Source organism: Bufo bufo, chromosome 2 (genome assembly GCF_905171765.1).
Source record: "Bufo bufo chromosome 2, aBufBuf1.1, whole genome shotgun sequence".
In the NCBI taxonomy this organism is placed as follows: Eukaryota; Metazoa; Chordata; class Amphibia; order Anura; family Bufonidae; genus Bufo; species Bufo bufo.
This window is the reverse complement of record NC_053390.1, coordinates 625,087,079-625,103,347: the sequence shown is the minus strand read 5'-3', so window position 1 is coordinate 625,103,347 and position 16,269 is coordinate 625,087,079.

Here is a 16,269-nt window from a genome sequence, read left to right as displayed (position 1 = left end):
TCATTTTTAGCACTTTCAGGCCAGTCTCTTCGAAGTGACTCAGAGGGAGTTTTTTTGCAACAGCAGAGGCCAGGTACAAATGTGGCCAGACAGGGCCCACTACTGGAGGACGAGGAGGACGAGGATGAGGAGGAGGTGGAGGAGGATGAGGATGAAGCATGTTCACAGCGGGGTGGCACCCAAAGCAGCTCGGGCCCATCACTGGTGCGTGGCTGGGGGGAAACACAGGACGATGACGATACGCCTCCCACAGAGGACAGCTTGTCCTTACCTCTGGGCAGCCTGGCACACATGAGCGACTACATGCTGCAGTGCCTGCGCAACGACAGCAGAGTTGCCCACATTTTAACGTGTGCGGACTACTGGGTTGCCACCCTGCTGGATCCCCGGTACAAAGACAATGTGCCCACCTTACTTCCTACACTGGAGCGTGATAGGAAGATGCGCGAGTACAAGCGCACGTTGGTAGACGCGCTACTGAGAGCATTCCCAAATGTCACAGGGGAACCAGTGGAAGCCCAAGGCGAAGGCAGAGGAGGAGCAAGAGGTCGCCAACGCAGCTGTGTCACGGCCAGCTCCTCTGAGGGCAGGGTTAGCATGGCAGAGATGTGGAAAAGTTTTGTCACCCCGCCACAGCTAACTGCACCACCACCTGATACGGAACGTGTTAGCAGGAGGCAACATTTCACTAACGTAGTGGAACAGTACCTGTGCACACCCCTCCACGTACTGACTGATGGTTCGGCCCCATTCAACTTCTGGGTCTCCAAATTGTCCACGTGGCCAGAGCTAGCCTTTTATGCCTTGGAGGTGCTGGCCTGCCCGGCGGCCAGCGTTTTGTCTGAACGTGTATTCAGCACGGCAGGGGGCGTCATGACAGACAAACGCAGCCGCCTGTCTACAGCCAATGTGGACAAGCTGACGTTCATAAAAATGAACCAGGCATGGATCCCACAGGACCTGTCCATCCCTTGTGCAGATTAGACATTAACTACCTCCCCTTAACAATATATTATTGTACTCCAGGGCACTTCCTCATTCAATCCGATTTTTAATTTCATTTTACCATTATATTGCGGGGCAACCCAAAGTTGAATGAACCTCTCCTCTGTCTGGGTGCCGGGGCCTAAATATGTGACAGTGGCCTGTTCCAGTGGTGGGTGACGTGAAGCCTGATTCTCTGCTATGACATGAAGACTGATTCTGTGCTGACATGAAGCCAGATTCTCTGTTACGGGACCTCTCTCCTCTGACTGGGTGCCTGGGCCTAAATATGTGACAGTGGCCTGTTCCAGTGGTGGGTGACGTAAAGCCTGATTCTCTGCTATGACTTGAAGACTGATTCTCTGCTGACATGAAGCCAGATTCTCTGTTACGGGACCTCTCTCCTCTGTCTGGGTGCCGGGGCCTAAATATGTGACAGTGGCCTGTTCCAGTGGTGGGTGACGTGAAGCCTGATTCTCTGCTATGACATGAAGACTAAATCTGTGCTTGCATGAAGCCAGATTCTCTGTTACGGGACCTCTCTCCTCTGCCTGGGTGCCGGGGCCTAAATATGTGACAGTGGCCTGTTCCAGTGGTGGGTGACGTGAAGCCTGATTCTCTGCTATGACATGAAGACTGATTCTGTGCTGACATGAAGCCAGATTCTCTGTTACGGAACCTCTCTCCTCTGCCTGGGTGCCTGGGCCTAAATATGTGACAGTGGCCTGTTCCAGTGGTGGGTGACGTGAAGCCTGATTCTCTGCTATGACATGAAGACTGATTCTGTGCTGACATGAAGCCAGATTCTCTGTTACGGGACCTCTCTCCTCTGTCTGGGTGCCGGGTCCTAAATATGTGACAGTGTCCTGTTCCAGTGGTGGGTGACATGAAGCCTGATTCTCTGCTATGACATGAAGACTGATTCTGTGCTGACATGAAGCCAGATTCTCTGTTACAGGAACTCTCTCCTCTGAATGGGTGCCTGGGCCTAAATATGTGACAGTGTCCTGTTCCAGTGGTGGGTGACGTGAAGCCTGATTCTCTGCTATGACATGAAGACTGATTCTGTGCTGACATGAAGCCAGATTCTCTGTTACGGGACCTCTCTCCTCTGCCTGGGTGCCGGGGCCTAAACATGTGACAGTGACCTGTTCCAGTGGTGGGTGACGTGAAGCCTGATTCTCTGCTATGACATGAAAACTGATTCTGTGCTGACATCAAGATAGATTCTTTGTTACGGAACCTCTCTCCTCTGTCTGGGTGCCGGGGCCTAAATATGTGACAGTGGCCTGTTCCAGTGGTGGGTGACGTGAAGCCTGATTCTCTGCTATGACATGAAGACTGATTCTGTGCTGACATGAAGCCAGATTCTCTGTTACGGGACCTTTCTCCTCTGCCTGGGTGCCGGGGCCTAAACATGCGACAGTGGCCTGTTCCAGTGGTGGGTGACTTGAAGCCTGATTCTCTGCTATGACATGAAGACTGATTCTCTGCTGACATGAAGCCAGATTCTCTGCTATGGCATGAAGAGACTGATTCTCTGCTGACGTGAAGCCAGATTCTCTGCTATGGGACCTCTGTCCAATTGATATTGGTTAATTTTAATTTTTTTTATTTTAATTTTAATTCATTTCCCTATCCACATTTGTTTGCAGGGGATTTACCTACATGTTGCTGCATTTTGCAGCCCTCTAGCTCTTTCCTGGGCTGTTTTACAGCCTTTTTAGTGCCGAAAAGTTCGGGTCCCCATTGACTACAATGGGGTTCGGGACGAAGTTCGGGTCGGGTTCGGATCCCGAACCCGAACATTTCCGGGAAGTCCGGCCGAACTTCTCGAACGCGAACATCCAGGTGTTCGCTCAACTCTAAAGAGGACCTTTCATCTGGCAAAATATTGTGAACTAAGTGTCATGATATGTGCAGCGGCGCCAAGGGATCTCACTGCATTTACTATTATCCCTGGGCGCCGCTCCGTTCTCCTACTATGCCCTCCGGTATGTTTGGTCACTTGGTTATAGTTGGAGGAGACTTAGGGGACTTGGTTATAGTTGGAGGAGACTGCCCTTACTGTCCTGGGCGCCTCCTTCTCCTAGGCTGCAGCGCTGGCCAATCGCAGCGCAGAGTTCACAGCCTGGGAGATTTTTTTCTCCCAGATCCCTGGTCGCCGCTGTACAGATCATGATACTTAGTTCACAATGTTTTGCCAGATGAAGGCAGAGCGGGAAAATAATGGTGGCCACACAAAATATTGACACTTTGGCCACAATTTGGCCATTTTGAATTAGGGTTGTACTCACTTTAGTTGCCTGTGATTTAGACATTAATGGCTGTGTATTGAGGGCACACAAAATTTACACTGCTATAGAAGCTGTACACTGACTACTTCTCAAAAATTTGATTCAGTCGGTTCACTGAATTTTCCAAAAAGATTTAATTTGATTCAAATTTATTCTTGGTGAATCGCGTAAAAAAAAAAACAGCTATTTCCAGACTGCAGAGAGCCTCTACAGTGGTGTAGAACACTGTGCCTCGCAGTGACATGCATAGGGAGTCTGCTGTGGTAGAGAAACACTACTGTAAATCAGTATGACACGCACATGACAGGCGTTGCTCTTAGAATCACTTCACACTTCACTTATTTGGGCAGTTACGGTGCCAAAACTGACCAAATAACTCAAGTGTAACCTCAGCCTTACAGGTCGATGTTAGCGGGACTAGGGATCACTCCCTCCCTAGTCCCTCCACTCCAGTCTCCAGGTACACCCCTGGCCCGGCCCCCTCCACTGCTTGAGTCCGCCTCCTCCCTCTAGTTACTAGGAATCATTCTTCCATTCCAATTTCCTGCGCTGCGGCGTTGGTGCCTGGCTCCGCCTCCGTGCCGTCCCTCAGGTACGTCCCCGTTCCGGCCCCCACCGCCTACCTCATCTGCTGCTCATGCGGCCGTGCGCCCCGCCTGCTCCAGTCCTGACCTGACTCCTTCGGCTTCTCCCCAGCCAGGCCCGAGCCGCGGACCGCCTGCGCCCCGCCCACTACACTAGTCTAGTGTAGTGGGCGGGCGGTCGGGCCTGGCTGCCTGTAGTGTCACCGTGTGTGTGTGTTAATAAAAAAATAAAAAACAGAAGGCGGTCCGGATGGGCCCCCAGTGGCGTAGGGCCCCATAGCCACTGCTATGGTTGCTATGGCGATCCCTACGCCACTGGCTCCTGCTTCTTCCCCCGGCAGCCTTGGCAGTGGAACTTGAGCACAGAGGGACCCCCGGTCAGACATGTATGAGAATGAGCGATGGTGCACATAGGCAGCGCCAACTGACTACATAGGATGTTTCGATAGTAGTGTTCTGGTTCTGATCAATGGTCAGGTAGGTTGATACACTGCTCCAAATTAGATAGATAGATACGTGCATGCATGGCGAGAGAAATAACACTGACACTAGATAAGGTCAAAGCATAACTCTAATTTATTAGGTGGGGGATTCACACATATGCATATGTAACAGTTTGTCTTATTGTGTGTGCCAGCATTGTATTTCATCCATTCTAACCACAGGTTGGTGTCAGAAAATCCTGTCTCGTTGGCCATAGTATCTTCAAAGGTGGGGTCTGCTATGGCTGTCATCTGCCTAAGGGAGGTAGTGTAGGGTTTGGATGGACCCTTCTCTATCTTTGTGAGATTAAGTAGGTCTTTCAGGTGGAACATGCCCATGTCCCCAGCAGTTACCCCCATCCAGGTGCCTATAAGGTATGTCCCTGCGTCATTGGGGCTGGGGTTTTCTATTGTGAGGGTAAGTGGCATGTTCGATTCTTGGTGAATCGCGTAAAAAAAAAAACAGCTATTTCCGGACTGCAGAGAGCCTCTACAGTGGTGTAGAACACTGTGCCTCGCAGTGACATGCATAGGGAGTCTGCTGTGGTAGAGAAACACTACTGTAAATCAGTATGACACGCACATGACAGGCGTTGCTCTTAGAATCACTTCACACTTCACTTATTTGGGCAGTTACGGTGCCAAAACTGACCAAATAACTCAAGTGTAACCTCAGCCTTACAGGTCGATGTTAGCGGGACTAGGGATCACTCCCTCCCTAGTCCCTCCACTCCAGTCTCCAGGTACACCCCTGGCCCGGCCCCCTCCACTGCTTGAGTCCGCCTCCTCCCTCTAGTTACTAGGAATCATTCTTCCATTCCAATTTCCTGCGCTGCGGCGTTGGTGCCTGGCTCCGCCTCCGTGCCGTCCCTCAGGTACGTCCCCGTTCCGGCCCCCACCGCCTACCTCATCTGCTGCTCATGCGGCCGTGCGCCCCGCCTGCTCCAGTCCTGACCTGACTCCTTCGGCTTCTCCCCAGCCAGGCCCGAGCCGCGGACCGCCTGCGCCCCGCCCACTACACTAGTCTAGTGTAGTGGGCGGGCGGTCGGGCCTGGCTGCCTGTAGTGTCACCGTGTGTGTGTGTTAATAAAAAAATAAAAAACAGAAGGCGGTCCGGATGGGCCCCCAGTGGCGTAGGGCCCCATAGCCACTGCTATGGTTGCTATGGCGATCCCTACGCCACTGGCTCCTGCTTCTTCCCCCGGCAGCCTTGGCAGTGGAACTTGAGCACAGAGGGACCCCCGGTCAGACATGTATGAGAATGAGCGATGGTGCACATAGGCAGCGCCAACTGACTTCATAGGATGTTTCGATAGTAGTGTTCTGGTTCTGATCAATGGTCAGGTAGGTTGATACACTGCTCCAAATTAGATAGATAGATACGTGCATGCATGGCGAGAGAAATAACACTGACACTAGATAAGGTCAAAGCATAACTCTAATTTATTAGGTGGGGGATTCACACATATGCATATGTAACAGTTTGTCTTATTGTGTGTGCCAGCATTGTATTTCATCCATTCTAACCACAGGTTGGTGTCAGAAAATCCTGTCTCGTTGGCCATAGTATCTTCAAAGGTGGGGTCTGCTATGGCTGTCATCTGCCTAAGGGAGGTAGTGTGGGGTTTGGATGGACCCTTCTCTATCTTTGTGAGATTAAGTAGGTCTTTCAGGTGGAACATGCCCATGTCCCCAGCAGTTACCCCCATCCAGGTGCCTATAAGGTATGTCCCTGCGTCATTGGGGCTGGGGTTTTCTATTGTGAGGGTAAGTGGCATGTTCGAGCCTGTCTGTCCACTTGGGTGGCATCTTCCCCTCTTAAACAGTGTCATGCGGGTAAGCAAGGATTTACCCATTTTGTCCTTTTTGTCTCGGGCACTCTGAGGTCTGTAACCCCATGGGTCACCTGTGTTCCACCCAACTGCTCCCCACGAGTTACACTGTTCCCCATACTGGTTATCAGTGACATAGATGTATGTGGATCTATGGCTGCCCGTTTGGTACATGCTACATTGCCATGCTGGCATTGGGCACAATACTAGACTGCAGTAATCGAATTTGAAGGTAGCCACGTGAGTACTGGAGGAATTAAACCAGTAAGTGGTCAATATGTAGCCATCCTTCTGTTTTTGTTGGGTGATGGCCACTCGTCCTCCTGTCTTTGGAAGATTCTGTGTATATGTGACCATGTAGGTGTAGACAAAAAGTAGCAGAGCGATAACTGTTGCATAAGGCATCATGCAGATTCAGCAGTGGTTCCCTCAATATCTGGAGTTGGCACTCATATTCTTTGCAATGTGATGTGTGGATACAGTTAGGTCTCCCCTCGTGTTTGGGAGAGAAGTTAGGGTGGTCAGCAGCACCTGGTAAGGTCCCTTGTATCGTGGTTTGAGGGTGCTTCTGATATGCTTCTTGACCACCACCCATTCTCCAGGTTTCAGAGTGTGGCTTTCTTCTAGGAATTTAGGATCTAGAATGGAAGAGAAAACTTGTGCATGTATGTTAGACAATTGTTTATTCAGAGCTATCACATATTTGGCAACAGATTCATAATGCATTTGCAACTGTTGCGGGAAATACTGTCCCACTCTTGGCCCTGTCCCAAATAGGATCTCGTATGGTGTCATTTTGTGTGGAGGCCTTGGTGTGTGCCTAACTGAAAAGAGTGCTATAGACAAGCACTGAACCCAATTGAGCCCTGTCTCCCTGGTCATCTTCAACATTTTTGACTTCAACACCCTGTTCAATCTTTCAACTTTGCCTCTGCTTTGGGGCCTGTAGGGGGTGTGATATGCCCTACCATTTCCCAGACTTCTTTGGTTAATCTGGCAGTGAATGCTTGGCCCTGATCACTCTCAATGACCTCAGATACTCCGAACCTACAGACAAGTTCCTGCATCCGTTTTTATCAGTAGTAGTTGCTGTCTGATTTCGGATGGGGTAGGCTTCTGGCCACCCAGAGAACAAGTCTATCACTACCAGCACACATTGAAACCCTTGGCACATTGGCATCTGGATGTGGTCAATTTGTATCTAATGAAAGGGATATAAGGCCTTTGGGAGGCATTTCCGGGGCGTGGGCTCGGTTCTACCTGGATTACACTCTGCACAGATGAGGCACGCTTGAGTATGTCTCACCAGGACGGGGGTGATCCATGTGGCAACCCATATTTTATCAATTAGCTCTTTCATGATGGTTTTGGATTGGTGGGTGGGTCCATGAGCTATTGCGGCTATTAGGGGATAGAGAGTTCTGGGTAGGCATACTCTCTTTCCCTGTATCCAGAGTCTGGATTCTTCTTTGAGGGCTGACTCTTTCAACCAGGTTTCCTTTTCCCTTGGAGTGGCCTGTTTCTGCATTTGTTTCAGTAGGTCCCATGTGACTTCCTCTTTCTCCAGATCTTCTTGTACTGTCAGGATCTGTTTTGTCTGGGCTCCTTCCTCTTCCATTGCTGCTCTCTTCGCTGTTTGATCAGGAGGAGCATCAGGACAAGCAGATGATGTGAAGGACAGACAGCTCCCTTCGGCTGAGGTGGTGGAGCCTTGACTGCATGAAATTGGGTGCGTGCCACTGGGTGATTTAGTGGTTGCTGTGGCAGACTTGACCACCACATTGGAGCCATAGTTCTCCCAGGCTACTTTATGGTGACGCTGCATGTGTTGACGCATGGCCGTGGTACCAACATTGGCACCCTTGCCACTAGTGTTTAGCGAGCATGCTCGGCCGAAAACTTGTTCAGCTCGAGCATCGCTATGCTCGGCACATGGCGGTAGTGGCGTCGCTAGAGGGGGGTGAGGGGGGGCAATCGCCCCCCCCCCTATGTTGTTCTTTGTCCCCCCGGGTGCCCCCCCCGCTGATTCTCCCAGGTGAATACTAATGAGCGCTTCCATTATGGAAGCGCTCATTAGTACCGAAGGACCAGGAAGCGGTAAACGCTCTGTACTCACCACTTCCTGGTCCTCGGCTGTTGGCGGTGCAGCGCTGCGCACAGCGTGAGGGTGCTCTGTGACCTCACGCTGTGCGCGCCAGTTCAGAGCACAGTCGACTGAGGAGAGAGAAAATTGCAGGCGGCGTCCGTCCAGGAGCAGGAGAGGTAAGTGTTTTTTTATTTTATAAAAAATGTGGCTGCTGGGGGCATAATGGGGGCTAATTGGAGGCATGTGGGGGCTAATTTGAGGCTAATTGGAGGCATATGGGGGCTAATTGGAGGCATATGGGGGCTATGGGGGCTAATTGGAGGCATATGGGGGCTAATTGGAGGAATATGGGGGCTAATTGGGGGCTATGGGGGCTAATTGGAGGCATAAGGGGGCTAATTGGAGGCATATGGGGGCTAATTGGAGGCATATGGGGCTATGGGGGCTAATTGGAGGCATATGGGGGCTAATTGGAGGCATATGGAGGCTAATTGGAGGCATATGGGGGCTAATTGGAGGCCTATGGGGGCTAATTGGAGGCCTATGGGGACTAATTGGAGGCATATGGGGGCTAATGATGCATTATGGGGGCTAATGAGAGGCATCATGGCTGGCATGAGAAAATTCAATTACACGTGGTCATCACAGGTTTTTAATTCCTTGAAGATCCATTCCTCATTCATTTAAAAAAAATGTGAGGTAGTCCACCGTGTCGTGAGCTAGGCGAGTGCGCTTATCGGTCACGATCCCCTGCTGCGCTGAACATCCTTTCGGACAGGACACTCGACGAGGGGCAAGCCAAGAGTTCCATGGCAAATTGTGCCAACTATGGCCACAGGTCAAGCCTGCACACCCAGTAGTCAAGGGGTTCCTCGCTTCTCAGAGCCTCCACATCGGCCGTTAACCCTATGTAGTCGGACACCCGTCGGTCTAGGCATTCCCTGAGGCTGTATCCGGAGGGCAGCTGTCGATGGGTTGGCTGCAAGAATGATTTCATATCCGAAGTGACCAACACATCTTCATACCGCCCTCTTCTTGCAGGCGCGGTAGGAATGGTACACGCACCTGTTTCGCTGTGGGTGGAAATTCTGCTGCCAGTGCCCGCAACAGCAGAATGCAGCATCTCTCGCAGCAAGGCCTGGAAATGCTGCATTCTGACAGCCCTCTGTGATGCTGGTAACATGTCTGCCATTTTGTGTTTGTACCGGGGGGGGGGGGGGGGGGGGTTTAAGTACGTTGTCACCGAGTACAGGTTCTTGACCTTTATGCTTTTTATACTGGGGTCCCTCTTCAAACACTGGAGCATGAAGGCCCCCATTTGCACTAAATTGAAAGCGGTGGAGCGTCCTGCCTCCTGCTCATCACCCAGGAGAATGTTGTTCCCAGTCTCCTCCCCCCAGCCACGGACAACACCAGGGATCCCTGAAAAGTTTAAAGCCTGCTCTTCTTGTTCCTCTTCCTCCTCCCCCACCATCCTCTTCTGAATCCTCTTCAGACTCCTGCTGACTGGACTCAGATGGAGTAGCCCCCCTGGGAATTTATTCAGCATAGCGACATCCTCATCTTTCAGCTCCTGCTACTCAACCGCTTGATCAATGACACAACGCAATGCACGCTCCAGAAAGAAGGCATAAGGTACAATGTCACTGATGGCGCTCTGGCTGCGACTGACCAGTTTGATGATCTCATCAAATGGTAGCAGAAGTCTGCATGCATTGCGCATGAGCAGTCTTTGGTGCATTTCTGTGAAGGTTCTCATTTATCCAGGTCATGGTATATCAGAATTGAGAAAGCTCGTTGGAAGAACGAGTGAAACGTATTCAAGAAATCTACAGTACGTCCAGTTGACTTGATTTATTCTTTACAGATAGTATTTGTCGCAGTGAAAAAAAAAACAAGCTCCCCAGAACCTGTCATCCTGACTCAGAGTTTGTACAGGTAGCTGTTAACGGAATTTTTCTGCTGGAGCAGCCTATCAAGCATATACAAGGTGGAGTTCCAGTGCGTCGGGCAGTCACAAATCAGACGTCTGATGGACAAGTGGTGTCGCCGCTGAACGTCAGCAAGGCGATCCATGGCCATGTAGGATCGTCTGAAATGGCCAGAGATTTTCCTGGCCTGCCGCAAGACGTCCTGGACCCCGGGGTATTTGGCAACGAATCGCTGCATGACTAAGTTCAGGATGTGTGCCATGCACTGCATGTGTGTCATTTTGCCCTGTTTCAGCGCACTCGGCAGATTGCACCGTTGTCGCACACCACTTTACCAACTGTCAAATTGAGTGGGGTTAGCCACTGATCGGCCTGTGACCACAGAGCTGAAAGGAGTGCAGGACCGGTGTGGCTCTTGTCTTCCAGGCACAACAGCCGCAGCATAGCAAGCCAAAGTCTCACCTGGCATGTCAAATAGGTTCTAGGGAGCTTGGGGGGTGCAGTGGAAGAGGCGGTAGTAGTGGAAAAGAAAGGTGTCAGCCGAGGAGGAGACGGAGGATGGAGTAGGAGGAGGAGAAGAAGAGGCAGGCCTGCATGCAATCCATGGTGGTAACACCAAATCCATACGGGTGCCAAGGGTTACATGCTTGATGGCCGTCAGAAGGTTCACCCAGTGGGGAGTAAAATTTGTGTACTTTCCTTGCCTGTGTTTGCTAGACCACGTGTCTGTGGTCAGATGTATCTTGGCACCGACACTGTGTGCCAGAGATTTATTAACTTGCCACTTTGCACGGCCATATAGTTCTAGGATGACCTTCTGGGAGAAATATTTTCTTCCGGGGACCTTCCATTGCGGTGTGCCAATGGCTACAAATTTTCTTAAGGCCTCCGAGTCCACCAATTTATATGGCAGTAGTTGGCGGGCTAGCAGTTCAGACAAGCCAGCGGTCAGCCATTGGGCAAGTGGATTAACCGGCGTCATCATTTTTTTACGCTCCAACATTTGGTACACGGAAGCCTGCCTTGTGCCAGATGAACGTGACGACGGAACGGTGGAAGGTGGAGTGGAGGACAAATGGGAGGAGAGAGGATAAGAGGCAGGACGTGGAGCTCCAGGAGTGTGGCTTTGTGCGTTCTGACGGTGTTGCTCCCACTGGGCTCCAACTTCACACTTAGTCTTAGGCCTGGTGCACCTGCCCGACCCCTACCATCCCTGCGGAACGGTCTGCCTCTTCCTCTGCCTGTCATTTTCTAAATGACCCTCTGCCTAACTTCGTAGAGAAGAGCAGTATTTGTGAAAGAAGGTATATTGCAGCCCTCAATCAGTATTTGGTTGAAAAAAGTGTATAGCAATAGCACCCCTCAATCAGTATTTTGAAAAAGAAGGTATATGGCACCCCTTAATCAGTATTTGGCAGAAACAGGTATATAGCACCCCCAATCAGTATTTGGCGAAAACAGGTATATGTCATCACTCAATCAGTATTTTATGGAAGCAGGAGTATCGCAGCCCTCAATAATTTTTGGGTGGAAGAAGGTATATAGCAATAGCACCCCTCAATCAATATTTAGTGGAAGAAGGTATATGGCACCCCTCAATCAGTATTTGGCAGAAACAGTATATAGCCCCCCTCAATCAGTATTTGGCAGAAACAGGTATATGGCACCACTCAATCAGTATTTTGTGGAAGCAGGTATATTGCAGCACTCAATCAGTATTTGGTGGAAGAAGGTATATAGCAATAGCACCCCTCAGTTAGTGTTTAGTGGAAGAAGGTATATGGCACCTCTCAATCAGTATTTGTCTGAAACAGGTATATAGCACCCCTCAATCAGTATTTGGCGGAAACAGGTATATAGCACCCCCTTAATCAGGATTTTGTGAAAGAAGATATATGGCACCCCTCAATCAGTATTTGGTGGAATCAAGAATATGTCACCCCTCAATCAGTATTTGGCAGAAACAGGTATATGGCACCACTCAATCAGTATTTTGTGGAAGCAGGTGTATCGCACCCCTCAATCAGTATTTTGTGGAAGAAGCTATATAGCACCAATCAATCAGTATTTTGGCGGAAACTGGTATATAGCACCCCTCAATCAGTATTTGGCGGAAACAGGTATAAAGGACCCCTCAATCAGGATTTTGTGGAAGAAGGAATAGGGCAACCTTCAATCAGTATTTGGTGGAAACAGGTATATGGCACCCCTCAATCAGTATTTGATGGACGCAGGTGTAACAGCCCTCAATCAGTATTTGGCGGAAAGAGGTATATGGCACCCCTCAATCAGTATTTTGTGGAAGCAGCTATATTGCAGCACTCAATCAGTATTTGTTGGAAGAAGGTGAATAGCAATAGCACTCCTCAATCAGTATTTAGCGGAAGAAGGTATATGGTACCCCTCAATCAGTATTTGGCAGAAACAGGTATATGGCACCCCTCAATCAGTATATTGTGGAAGCGGATGTATCGCACCCCTTAATTAGTATTTGGTGGAATAAGGTATATAGCAATAGCACCCCTCAATCAGTATTTTGTGGAAGAAGATATATGGCACCCCTCAATCAGTATTTGGCGGAAACAGGTATATGGCACCCCTCAATAAGTATGTGGTGGAAGAAGGTATATGGCACCCCTCAATCATTATTTGGTGGAAGAAGGTATATAGCAATAGCTGACCTCAATCAGTATTTTGTGAAAGAAGGTATATAGCACCCCTCATTCAGTATTTGGCGGAAACAGGTATATGGCACCCATCAATCAGTATATTGTGGAAGTAGGTGTATCACACCCCTCAATTAGTATTTGGTGGAAGAAGGTATATAGCAATAGCACCCATCAATCAGTATTTTGGCAGAAACAGGTATATGGCACCCCTCAATCAGTATTTGGTGGAAGAAAGTATATAGCAATAGCACCCCTCAATCAGTATTTTGTGGAAGAAGGTATATGGCACCCTTTAATCAGTTTTTGGCGGAAACAGGTATATAGCACCCCTTAATCAGTATTTGGTGGAAATTGGTATATAGCACCCCTCAATCAGTATTTGGCGGAAACAGGTATATAGCACCCCTCAATCAGGATTTGGCAGAAACCGGTATATAGCACCCCTTAATCAGTATTTGGCGGAAACACGTATATGGCACCCCTCAATCAGTATTTGGCGGAAACAGGTATGTGGCACCCCACAATAAGTATGTGGTGGAAGAAGGTATATGGCACCCCTCAATAATTATTTGGTGGAAGAAGGTATATAGCAATAGCTGACCTCAATCAGTATTTTGTGAAAGAAGGTATATAGCACCCCTCAATCAGTATTTGGCGGAAACAGGTATATGGCACCCGTTAATCAGTATTTTGTGGAAGCAGGTGTACCGCACCCCTCAATCTGTATTTGGTGGAAGAAGGTATATAGCAATAGCAACCCTCAATCAGTATTTTGTTGAAGAAGGTATGTGGCACCCCTCAATCAGTATTTGGCAGAAACAGGTATATGGCACCCCTCAATCAGTATTTGGTGGAAGAAAGTATATAGCAATAGCACCCCTCAATCAGTATTTTGTGGAAGAAGGTATATGGCACCCTTTAATCAGTTTTTGGCGGAAACAGGTATATAGCACCCCTCAAACAGTATTTGGTGGAAACAGGTATATAGCACCCCTCAATCAGTATTTGGCGGAAACAGGTATATAGCACCCCTCAATCAGGATTTGGCAGAAACAGGTATATAGCACCCCTCAATCAGTATTTGGCGGAAACACAGTATATGGCACCCCTCAATTAGTATATTGTGGAAGCAGGTGTATCACACGCCTCAATTATTATTTGGTGGAAGAAGCTATATAGCAATAGCACCCCTCAATCAGTATTTTGTTGAAGAAGGTATATGGCACCCCTCAATCAGTATTTGGTGGAAGAAAGTATATAGCAATAGAACCCTCAATCAGTATTTTGTGGAAGAAGGTATATGGTACCCTTTAATCAGTTTTTGGCGGAAACAGTTATGTAGCACCCCTCAATCAGTATTTGGCGGAAACTGGTATATAGCACCATAGCACCCCTCAATCAGGATTTGGCAGAAACAGGTATATAGCACCCCTTAATCAGTATTTGGCGGAATCACGTATATGGCACCCCTCAATCAGTATATTGCGGAAGCAGGTGTATCGCACCCTTCAATTAGTATTTGGTGGAAGAAGGTTTATAGCAATAACACCCCTCAAAAATTATTTTGTGGAAGAAGGTATATGGCACCCCTCAATCAGTATTTGGCAGAAACAGGTATATAGTACCCCTCAATCAGGATTTTATGGAAGAAGGTATATCGCAGCTGTAAGGAATATTAATTATTATTTTATGTCAGCCATGTTCCCACACCAGCTATCAGATGTGAGATAGCAGAGGTAGTGAACTCCACAGGGGGGCCCTGCTTCAAAACCCAGCCATATAGCAGAGAACCTCTAGCAGGCCACTGTTGTTTACAATTTATCACCCTCCATTGAGCCAGCCAGGAACCCAGCTAATGGAACAGGAAAAACATCTCTGCAAGGGGTCTAGGCCATCCCCCAGTTCAATGAATATTATCAGACATCATGGAACCAGCTATTCATAAGGAATTATGAATCGCCGGGCCATCATAGGCATAAACCAGATGCATATTTGTGTCCCTGTGGCCACGATAAGCAGGCCTGTGATCATAGTTTGGTGGTGGGATGGCAGGGAGGGGAGATATACATATTGGACTCTACTGGTAGCCGGAACCCAGGCAGATCCATTGGTCCCAGAACCACCTCCCTGCAATACTCAACACTCTGGTCTGGAGTCATGAGCCCTGATCGGTTTTGTGGCTCATGTGCTGCCAGACCAGCAGAGGGGGGTGGACCCCTCCCAGAGGCCAGGAGGGGAGGGGTCAGCAACAGGTTAAAAGGCTTGTGCCAGCAAGCAGGTGTGTCTTTTCTCTGAAGGGAGGTCACATCGTGCCATGTGTTTAGAGGGACCTGCAAGCAGCTGACATCACTGCTTCCCATGTGATACAGCTAAGAACTCATCACCACCCAAAAGACTCATCCATCTGGTAAACTGACTTTTGTTCTGCTTAACCCTATTGTACCCTATCATCTGTAGTTGTAACCTCAGACCACCGTATATATTTTCTGTGTGTATAGTGTTATTTCTACTAAGCCCTGAAGGCGATTAAATACATAATTTAATATTGTGCTGTCTTTTATCTCGATCACGAATCTCCATGTCCGTGTTTCGGGCTAGTTATAAGCTACTGCGGGTAGGTTTTTCACCCTATATAATCCTGTTAGCGGACCGGGCTTATATTAAACGAGACCCTGGTGGAAGTATACCCGGGCTGAGAAAGCGCTGTTTTACTGGGGTAGTGAAAACCCCGAGTGGACAGGAGGTGTCTGTGAAAAGTGTATGAAGCTGAACTTACCTGCTCCTCCAAGAGGGCGTAACGTCATGCCTTAGTAACCAGTGACCATACCGTATCTCACTGGCTCTACGTAGTTGCCGACCGACGTCAGTCGTGGTACGGTATTCGTCACAGTAGCCCTCAAGCAGTTTTTTTGGGGGCAATAGGTATATCACACCCGTTGCAATTAGTTACTCCAATAACGTTTGTCCCTCTATCTAGCTATGGTATCGCAGCAGAACCGCACACAACTGCTGCACAATACAAATACACTATAATATAATTTCTATGTTAGAAAGTATACTATAAGTATATCACACCCCTCTATAGCACACCTATCGATAGCACACCTATTAGTCCTTAAAATGGCTTTTGTGGCCCTATTAGCTAGCGTTTGAGGTCCCTGATCCAAAATGCAACCTCTCCCCACACTGGCAAAACACATAATGTAAAATGGCTGCCAGATCGGGTTCTGTTATAGGGTTGGGGGTGTATCCATGTCCTGAAACGTCTCAATTGGCTGTCCTGTCCCACCTGATGGATGTGTCATGGGTCAAAGTTCGCCGCTATGCAAAAAAAATATGGTGCATGCAAATATTGCCATTTGTTCACATGTTCGGGGAATAGCGAATGAGCAAAGTTCGCCGCA